General features: G+C 46.8%; 1 pseudogene; it reads left to right on the forward strand.

The window, feature by feature from the left end:
- LOC108512691 (eukaryotic translation initiation factor 1 pseudogene) overlaps positions 1-3141 on the forward strand; it is a 4314-nt pseudogene extending 1173 nt beyond the window's left edge.
- Positions 3142-8420: the final 5279 nt, after the last annotated feature.

The following is an 8420-nucleotide window of genomic DNA, read 5'->3' on the forward strand; positions in this document are numbered from 1 at the left end:
GAAAACTGGTTTTTTTTTTTTTTTTTTTTTTTTTTTGAGACGGAGTCTCACTCTATTGCCCAGACTGGAATACAGTGGCAGGATCTCAGCTCACTGCAACCTCCACCTTCCTGGTTCAAGCAATTCTCCTGCCTCCGCCTCCTGAGTAGTGGGGCTTACAGATGTGCACCACCATGCCCAGCTGATTTTTGTATTTTTAGTAGAGATGGTGTTTCACCATGTTGGTCAGGCTGGTCTTGAACTCTTGACTTCAGGTGATCCACTCACCTTGGCCTCCCAAAGTGGTGGGATTACCAGCGTGAGCCACCACTCCAGGCTGAAAAGTATTTAATTTAACAAAAGGTGGAGCAATCCTTACCAATGCAGGAATGTTTCAGTGTGCCCCTTTTCCCACCAACTGAGAGAAGAGAAAAGAAAGTTTCCCTGAGGGTTTGGGGAGGAGTTTCCTTCTTGTTTCCATCACTACAGCCAGACAACTGCCTGCAGACTGCCTGTGATCACTACAGCAATGTTAATTATTACTGGAAAATGAAGAGAAAAATCATTTAGCCCTGGGATCTAGGTGACCATTGTGCAACATTCAAATCCACTTCAGTTCAAAAGGATTTCCAGGGGAAAATTCCACTCTGTGCTCCCCAAGCCATCACTTTCCTGGCTGCCTATCACTCACCCCCAGAGCTTCCTCCTCCACTCACCCTAACTGCCCAATGAAAGAGCAGCCTCAGGTCCCCACCCAGGTACAGACAACATCCCATGTCACACACCTCAGGGCAGCTTCACATCTGGAAGGGACGAGAACTGGAACGGTCATTCCGGATATTTTCTTTCCTGCCTACCTGGGGACTAAGGCTGTGTGTGTGTGTGTGTGTGTGTGTGTGTGTGTGTGTGTGTGTCTATCAGAGTTTTTCATGTTTACATGAAGTTAAGGCTGTGTGTGTGTGTGTGTGTGTGTCTATCAGAGTGTTTTTCATGTTTATGTGAAGTTAAGGCTGTGTGTGTGTGTGTGTGTGTGTATCAGAATGTTTTTCATGTTTACATGAAGTTTCCATCCAGAACAAAACAAAATTTCTCCCATTAAAGAGAAAAGGTCCCCAAAGGCAGTGCTTCTTTAAATATGTGCCTCAGGATATGTTATGAGCAAAAATGCTCTTTGGTTTTATATCAAAAGACAGTTTAGGGCTCACGCCTGTAATCCCAACCCTTTGGGAGGCTAAGGTAGTGGATCGCTTGAGTCCAGCAGTTCGAGACCAGCCTAGGCAGCATGGCAAGACCCTGTTTCTACAAAAAATAAAAAAAAATCTCAACTACTCAGAGGCTGAGGTGGAAGGATCACCTGAGCCTGGGGAGGTTGAAGTTGCAGTGAGCTGTGATCGTGCCACTGCACTCCAGCCTGGGTGACAGAGTGAGACCTTGTCTCAAAAAAGAAAGAAAAAAGAAAGAGAACGAGAGAGAGAGAGAGAGAGAGGAAGAAAGGAAGGGAGGGAGGGAAGGGAGAAAGGAAGGAGGGAAGGAGGAGCTTAACATTTTTCTTTTTGAGGGACTCACTCTGTTGCCCAAGCTGAGTGCTGTGGCACGATCATGGCTCACTGAAGCCTCGACTTCCTGGACTCAAGCAATCTTCATGCCTCAGCCTCTCAAGTAGCTGGAAGGTGCTCACCACTATATCCAGCTAATTTTTTTGTCTGTTTGTTTTTTGTTTTTTGTATTTTTTTTGAGACGGAGTCTCGCTCTGTCGCCCAGGCTGGAGTGCAGTGGCCGGATCTCAGCTCACTGCAAACTCCGCCTCCCAGGTTCACGCCATTCCCCTGCCTCAGCCTCCTGAGTAGCTGGGACTACAGGCGCCCGCCACCTCGTCTGGCTAGTTTTTTGTATTTTTTAGTAGAGATGGGGTTTCACTGTGTTAGCCAGGATGGTCTCAATCTCCTGACCTCGTGATCCGCCCATCTCGGCCTCCCAAAGTGCTGGGATTACAGGCTTGAGCCACCGCGCCCGGCCCCCAGATAATTTTTTATTATGTGTAGAGACAGGGTCTCACTATGTTGCCCAGGATGAAACTTAACTGTCTTAAACTGATTTCTGGACTATGAGACTTTGCAGGTATGTACCTCTAAGTAATGGATATGGCTTTCAGTGTCACTGAATTTCATTGGACCGTGGAACACTTTCATCTTGCTGTTAACTATGGAGCTAATATTCTTCAGAATATACTCTGGGAAAAGTTGTCTTTGGATGAAGATAATTTCTTCTTTTCCCATTTCCTAATCTCTGATTTAGTAATTACTCTTTTGGAATTAAGCAGGACTTGATTTAGAAACACAGGTCACCACAGCAACTTGAGATCTGTTGGATGTTCAGTTTGGGAGCCTAAGAATCATTTTCTTATTCTGGTAGCTGAAGAAGAATAGACTGATTTGTCCACCACAACTTCCTCATCAGAAAAGCAGTCTTTGGGCTGGATGTGGTGGCTCATACCTATAATCTCAACATGTTAGGAGGCCCAGGCAGAAGGATTGCTTGAGGCCAGGAGTCCAAGACAAGTCTGGGCAACATAATGAGGTCTCATCTCTACAAAAAAAAAAAAAAAAAAAAAAAAAAAAAAACGGGCGGGTCCAGTCAGCAGCCTCCCCTTTTGAGCCCCCTCGCTTCCTGATGTTCTGTCCCCACTGCCTGCCTTCTCCCGCCACCTCTGCCTTCCACAGCCATTTCCATCGAGGAAAAGGAATCGAATCGTAAGTTTGCTATCCAGAACCTCCACTCGTTCAACTCCTTTGCTGATGCAAGGAAGGGTGATGACCTGGCACTGAGGATTATGTCCATATAGAAATTCAACAGAGAAATGGCAGGAAGACCCTTACTACTGTCCAAGGGATTGCTGATGATTATGATAAAAAGAAACTAGTGAAGGCGTTTAAGAAGTTTGCCTGCAATGGTACTGTAATTGAGCATCCAGAATATGGAGAAGCAATTCAGCGACAGGATGACCAACGCAAGAACATATGCCAGCTCCTTGTAGAGCTTGGACTGGCTAAGGACAATCAGCTGAAGGTTCATGGGTTTTAAGTGCTTGTGGCTCACTGAAGCTTAAGTGAGGATTTCCTTGCACTGAGTAGAATTTCCCTTCTGTCCTTTGTCACAAGTTTAAAAACCTCCACAGCTTGTATAATATAACCATTTGGAGTCTGCTTTTAACTTGGCCTAGTGTAACTCCTTCATGCAATAAACTGAAAAGAGCCAAAAAAAGATGAAAAAAAAAAAAAGAAAAAAAGGTGAGGGGGAGCAGTCTTTTATCTCAGAGACCCAAGATCTCCAAGAGGAAAGAGACCTTAGCATTGTCCTGGAGCCCCTTACTTTTTCCAAGTACCTTTGAGACCAGCTCATTTGAACTTCCTCCTCTTGGGCTCCTCTCTACAACTTACCAGTGGATTTACTTTAATGGGATACAGATGGGGTTTTAATTTTATGCAGTGGCTCTCAAAGTGCAGTTCCCGGACAAGAAGCATCAGCAGCACCCGGAAACTTGTTAGAACTGCCCCTACTCCCAGATAATAAGAATCCGAAACTCTGGGAACAAAGATTGAGCAATCTTGTTTTAAAAACCCTTCCAGGTGATTCTGTTGCATGTTAAAGCTTGAGAGCCCCTGACCTTGAGAAATCCTCTTTTACATTTTCATTTATTCAGTCTGCAAATATTTGCTGAATACTAGGGCTACAGCGGTGTTCAAGACAAACAAGGTCTTTAACCAAAGGAACTAAACAATAAACAATCAAAAAACACCAAAATGAAATTGCTAAAGTTAGGGTGGTAGGCAAAATGAATGAGGGAGGACAATTGAAATAGAGAAGTCCATGAGATCTTCTCAGAGGAGGTGATATCTGAGCTGAGACCTGAAGAAGCAGAATGAGCCGGAGAAAAAGCATTCAGACAGGTAGGACAGCCATGTCAAAGCCTCTGAGATGAGAAAGGGTTGAGGGTATTAGAGGATGAGAGAGGCCAGAGAGTAGGAATAAATTAGACTGGAAGATGCAGATTCCCACACACCCCATCCAATGAGCTGTTTATTCAGCAGGTTCAAGAATCTGCATTTTCACAAGCTCTTAAGAAATTCTGATACCCACTGAAGTTTGAAAGCCACTGTACTGGCTGGGCACCGTGGCTCACGCCTGTAATCCCAGCACTTTGGGAGGCCAAGGCGGGCGGATGGTCTGAGGTCAGAAATTCGAGACCAGCCTGGCCAACATGGTGAAAGCCCATCTTTACAGAAATACAAAAATTAGCTTGGCGTGGTGGCAGATGTCTGTAATCCCAGCTACTCAGGAGGCTGAGACAGGAGACTCGTTTGAACCCAGGAGGCGGAAGTTACAGTGAGCGGAGATAGCTCCACTGCACTCCAGCCTGGGCAATAGAGCAAAACTCAGTCTCAAAAAAAAAAAAAAGAAAGGAAAACCGCTGTCCCCCTAAAGTCACACAGCTATAGAATGTCAGAGCCGAAGGGGCAGCACAACTAAGAGATATAAAACTGCAGATCAGGCTCCATGCTTAGCAAGTGGAAACCTGATATTGTGGCCTCTGTCCAGTGCCCTTGTCTCTAAGAAAAGGTGCCCAGAGATCAGCACTGGGCCCAACCTTGCTGATTTCCTCAGCTGGTCAGTCAGTGAAGTTTGCTACTAGGATTTCCTGAGGGAGATTCGCGGCGTGCCCACTCCACACACGCCTCTGGACATTTGTCCAGGGAGAAAACAAGCGTGCTAAACATTGTGATCCCTAGATGACCCCTCTGACTCCCCAAAGAGATCTAGCTGGAGAGCAAAACAGCAAGCAAAGTGGACCGACCATAGCCAACATGGACCCAAATTTGAACAAGCTGGGGGAGTGGCCTCTGCCGGGACTGTGACATGGGGAGGAGGGTATCACTTCCTGAGTTCCTGCTCAGAGGAAGGGAGGATCCCTATCTCTTGGCAGGTGCTCCATAAATGGCAGTTGGATGTTGAAAGAAGGATTAACAAAGGACTAAAGCAGTTGGGGATGCGGGACTGTGAGAGGTAAAGGGTTTCTCTATATAGATTGGATCGTCAGGTCCTCAAAGAGAACAGAACACTTAGTCCACCCACCTTTCCACCACATGTGCCCAGCAAGAACCTTAGCGTTGGCCTCTTGTGTGATTTCATGGTCCCTAACACTTATCCAGGTACTAGGCAGCTGTGCCCATTCCAGGCTCTAATCAAAGAATGAGGCAATGCTGCAGAGAATGAAGGCACTTTTACTTAGATTAAGCTTGCTATCTGTGTTGCACTGTATAATTTTTCAAGCATTTTTGCTTCTATTAGCTCATAATTCTGCCTGGAAAGCTCTTCCCTGTTTGATGGGCTTGTGCTTTCTCAGCTTGCAGAAGGAGGCTTTTATTATTATTACTATTGTTTTTTTTTTGAGATGCGGTCTCACTCTGTTGCCCAGGCTGGATTGCAGTGATACAATCTCGGCTCACTGCCTCCCAGGTTCAAGCGATTATCCTGCCTCAACCTCCCAAGTAGCTGGGATTACAGATGCCCACCACCACGCCAGGCTAATTTCTGTATTTTATTTTATTTTATTTTTTTATTTATTTTTTTTTTTTTTTTTGAGACGGAGTCTCGGCTCTGTCGCCCAGCGCCCTGTAGTTGGCAAGTGGCAGGATCTATGGCTCACTGGCAAGGCTCGCGCCTTCCTGGGTTTAACGGCCATTCTTCCTGCGCTCAGGCCTCGCGGGCAGTAAAGCTGGGATTACCAGGCCCGGCCCGCCACCGATCGCCCGGCCTAGATTTTTTTTGTATTTTTTTTTTAGTAGAGAATGGGGGTTTGCCCTCACCGTGTTAGCCAGGATGGTGCCTGCCGATCTGCCTTGACGCTCGTGATCGCCCGTTACTGGCCCCTCCCCAAAGTGCTGGGATTACAGGCTTGAGCCACTGCGCCCGGCCTTCTGTATTTTTAGTAGAGACGGGGTTCACCATGTCAGCCAGGCTGGTGTCGAACTCCTGAACTCAGGTGATCTGCCCGCCTCGGCATCCCAAAGTGCTGGGATTACAGGCGTGAGCCACTGCACCCAGCCTAAGGAGTCTTTTAAATAATTACCACCTCCTCCAAGTTAATCTGCTTCATCATTCTGCTTATCTCCCTCAGAGCATGCATCATAGTTGGTGGCTATCTTATTTAACCATTTCCTCATTGACTATCTCCCCACTCTGGAATGCAGGCCCCACAGGGGCAGGGATTACTGCCACCTTGTTTAGCATCATACCCCACCACTAGGAAGAGCTGGTTCCATTAATGAATGAAATAAGTAACAATTCAAAAGCAGATGACAGTCGAGTCCCTGAGGCACAGAGAGAAAGAGTGAGCTGCCTAACCCCTAATGCCAGGTTAGTGGCAGAACCGGTGCTAGAATTTGGGGCCTTCTGGCTCCTAGTCCCATAGTCAGGAGGATGCTAGCACCTGCCCCTGTCCTGGAAGGGAGAGGAGAAACAATCACATACCTGCAGGGGAGGGAAATGAGAGACAGCAAGAGACCAAAATCAGCTGGTCTGTCCTCTCTATAGACAATGTCCCCAATCCATGGATTTCCTACTCTGTGATGAGAACCTCAAGCCGAGGAGACAGAATTTGTGTTCACATTGAGTTAAAACCTTTGAGGACATCCTCTTACACCAGCACCGCTTACTGCCTGAGACTCGCCGGAGCCTAGAGGTGAGGATTCGGGTCAGTGGGACTGTCTTAGTCTGCTCAGGCTGCTACAACAAAATATGGGATGGGCAGCTTGAACAACAGACATTTATTTCCCACAGTTCTGGAGGTGAGAAGTCCAAGATCAGGGGCCAGCATGGTCAGGTACCGGTGAGGGCTCTCTTCCTGACTTGCAGACGGCTGCCTTGTCACCATACATCTTCCTCTTTGGCTGTGTCTCTTATCCTTGTAGAGGGCACTAATCCCATCATAGGGCCTCACCTTTATAACCTTATCTAAACCTAATCAGCTCCCAAAGGTCCCGCCATCCAGCACCATCACATTGAGAGTTGGGGCTTTAACTTACAAATTTGGAGGGGGACACAAATATTCATTCAGTCCATAACAGGGACCCAGAAGGTGGCAGCCCCAGAGCAAAGGGTTGCTGAACGTGAACCTTCTGTGATCTTCAGCCAAAGCTGAGAAGGGGAGGTAAAAGGAAATGAGCAAGGAAGATGGAGAATTCCACCCATGGGTTAGTTTGCAACAGCTCCAGGACGGTTCCCATGGGCTTGCTGGGCTCACCAGGCTTCACTGGGAAATGAAAGCCACTCAGCTGGACCCCATTAGCAGGCCTAGATTTCCATTCCAGTGTGCCGCTGACCTGGCTAGGGCTAGCATGCTGCCCGAGGCTGAGAAAGAGTGAGGGACCATCTCGACACTGAGTCACCCATCTCAGCGACCAGGAAGCTTACATAACAAGATGGATTCCACGTGTTTGTACATCAGCCTCAGGTTACAGGGGCAGGGAGGAAAGGGGCGAGTCTGGAGGCCGCAGGAGGGGATAGGAGGTGGTTTTGAGGACCCTCATGCTGCATCTGTCCGTGCCAGGAAGTTGCTGTGGACTCGAGACTGAGAGGACACCTGATGTGGCAGAGCTCCTAGAGATTACAGATATAGATTAAAGAGAACAACATAGAGCATTAGCTTTAAATCAGTATTACACAATGCTCATGCACCCTGTCCTCAAGGCTTGGGAATGTTAAATAGCCAAGTAAAAAGAAACACGGAAGGCAAATGAGTAAGAGACTTAGTAAAAACCTGAACGCCTGGACTAAGATTTGTCTTCAGGGTATTGTTACTGCCACAAAGATAGCAATCACAGTGACATTGGAATGATGTTTGTTGGGTAGGGAAACAACAGTCTGTGGGCTAGAAAAATGTGAGTGGGCAGCTGTTTGAACTTCACTGCAAAGCTCTTTTCAGACATGACCCTTTACAGATGAAAATGAGGAGATGGGCCATGTTAGGAGACTTTCCTGGGATTTGGTGGAAAGGGGACATCCTTATTTTAAGTCTTTTCCACCCTAGCTTTTTTTGTCTGCAACCTCTGCCTCCTGGGGTTCCAGTGATCCAATCACTTCCAAGAAAGCACCCTCTGAATGCCCCCACCTCACACATACTTCGGTAACATGGCCCAAAGAGAAGTTGTCTACAAATAAAACAAGCCCTCCTTTCCCATCCAAAAACTGTTTATTTCATGGATTTTTTTTTTAATGTGCATACAATTTCTCGGCCTCTTGGCACAAAGAAAGTGACAGGCTGTTGTACTATTTCTGCTCTGCGAAGAATGAAAAGTGCTCTCTTCTCTAGAGGGAAAGATTTAAGTCAGAATTCTAGATCACCCTGGGGCATCTACTTGCCTCCTTTTTTTTTTTTTTTTTTT

This window comes from Rhinopithecus bieti, unplaced genomic scaffold (assembly GCF_001698545.2).
Source record: "Rhinopithecus bieti isolate Rb0 unplaced genomic scaffold, ASM169854v2 scaffold_27006, whole genome shotgun sequence".
NCBI lineage: Eukaryota > Metazoa > Chordata > Mammalia > Primates > Cercopithecidae > Rhinopithecus > Rhinopithecus bieti.